At 53.1% G+C, this 2025-nt stretch overlaps 1 protein-coding gene across 1 annotated transcript in view; it reads right to left on the bottom strand.

Annotated features, from left to right (window-relative positions):
- FBRS (fibrosin) overlaps positions 1-2019 on the bottom strand; it is an 8374-nt gene extending 6355 nt beyond the window's left edge. The window contains exons 1-2 of the mRNA XM_010837443.1: positions 1841-2019; positions 184-488 (exon numbers count right to left, since the gene is read on the bottom strand). The gene's annotated coding sequence lies outside the window, so the exon portion shown is untranslated. The remainder of the gene's footprint in view (positions 1-183; positions 489-1840) is intronic.
- Positions 2020-2025: the final 6 nt, after the last annotated feature.

Genomic DNA, 2025 nt, shown 5'->3' with positions numbered 1-2025 from the left:
GGCTTTAACATCTGTAGCCACCATGGCAGCCTCCTAGGGCCCGGGTGACTGGCCTTCCCTTCTGGCCTTGGGCCACTCCCTCCTCAAGCCCTGCTGCCTGCTAAGGTCCAGATGCCCCGAAGTCAAATGGGCCCAAGCCCAGAGCCATGGCCCCCCGCCCCCCGGCCAGGATCCCAAACTCACCAGAAAGGGCGTTAGCGGCTGAGGCCCCAGGGTGCCCTGGCACCTGCAGCAGGGGTGGGGGTGGGGGCAGGGTGGGGCCAGGGGAGAACAAGGAGGGGTGGTGGGGTGGTGGGGGGGGCCGGAAGCCCGAAGGAGGGGGGAAGCTGTGGGTGGATAAAGGCAGGGGCAGTGAGGGCGTCGGGGGCCGGTGGGTGAGCTGCGCGGACGAGGAGGAGGCAGATGAGGAGGAAGAGGACGAAGAGGATGATGAGGGGGGAGGTTGAGCCACGGGAGGGGCCGGGGCCTTGGGGGGCGGCCGTGAAGAGCTGGGGAGAGAAGTGGGGAGATGAGTGAGGGGCTGGGAGGTGCCAGCTCTGACGGGAGGGGGTCAGAAGCCTGGGAAATACCTTGACCCTGGTTCTCCAACATGGAAGGTGGTAGAACCTGGCCCCCAGGACCCCTACCCCTCACCCAGGGAACCCATCCTCAGACAGAGGTACCTCCCACACCCAACAAACCCCCCTCCTCCTGTCTCTTCTTCCACACAGCTGCTTCTGACGCCTCTGGTCTTTCCCTTTTCTGACTCAATCACAGCACAAAACATCATTCACTTTGACGCTTAATTACAACAGGCCACCTGGGTTCCCACCCGAAGCCAGTGGAAGCAGCGCTGCGCTGGACTGGTGTAGGAGTCAGGAGGCCTGAATTCTAGGCCCATCTTGCCATCAACACCCTGGGTGACCTTGAGCAAGTCACTGCCTCTCTCTGAGCCTTAGTTTTCTCATTAAGGGAAAAAATGATGATAACAACAAAAATTGCATCAATCCTTGAAGTGTCATTAACTCTTACCCTTTACTGAGCACTTACTGTATGCCAAGTGCTGTCATCTGCTTTACATGCTAATCCAAGTCTCCAACATTCCACATCACCTTCCCAACTGCTGCCGCATCCCTGGGACCCCTTGTATCTTTTACTTCTTTAAACTTAACTCAGTTTCTTTTCCACTTGGCCTCACCAAACAGCAATGTGTAAAATTAAGGGGCTGAGGTACTACTTGTATTTTTTTTTTTAAACACATCAAAACTGAAAAAATTTTACTCACGTACCATCTAAAATTCCCTCACACACCACTAACAAAAGTGTGTACACACTTTGGGAAACACTGCATTAACTCATAATTAATCCTCACAACAGCCTTACAATGAAGGTACTATTATTATTTCACTTTACAAAAAGAAAAAATTGAGGCTCAGAGAGGTTAAGTGACTTGTCAAAAATCACACAGCCATTAAGCGGCAGAGTAAGAATTTGAATCCAGGTTTGAATAACACCAAAGTCAGCACTCTTAGTCATTATGTCAGCATTTCCCAAAGTATGTTCCAAACAACACTATTCCTAAGAGATGTGCCTTACAAAAAAAAAAAAAAACTTGGGGAATAAAATTGGGAAACGGCACAAACTGGATTCCTCTGCAAGTCAACGTATAAAGGGTTCTGAGAAGTCCTGTAGTAATCTCTTTAAATTTGTCCCACAGTATCTCTCAAACTTTTTAGCCCCCAAATCCCTTTTCAAGTGATATCCCATAGGAACCAACCCATGTCCCCAGACACAGAATGCAGGGGTTGGCAGCAAAATGACTAGGCCTTTCCAGACCTGGCCAGACCTCCCGATCACTCACCTGCCAGTGCTGAGGTCCAGGCTGCTGCCATAGGGGGAAGTGCGGAGGCCAAAAGGCGAAACCCGAAGCTGCAGCTGGGGCTGGGGTGGGGGTGGCAGACTGGGGGCGGCCGGCAGGGGTGCAGGGGGTGAGACAGGAGGCCGAGGGGCTGGTGGAGGCGGGGGTTCCTTCGGGGGGGAAAGGAC

This window comes from Bison bison, unplaced genomic scaffold (genome assembly GCF_000754665.1).
Source record: "Bison bison bison isolate TAMUID 2011002044 unplaced genomic scaffold, Bison_UMD1.0 scf7180017864072, whole genome shotgun sequence".
NCBI lineage: Eukaryota > Metazoa > Chordata > Mammalia > Artiodactyla > Bovidae > Bison > Bison bison.
This window is presented reverse-complemented; position numbering and strand designations above follow the sequence as displayed.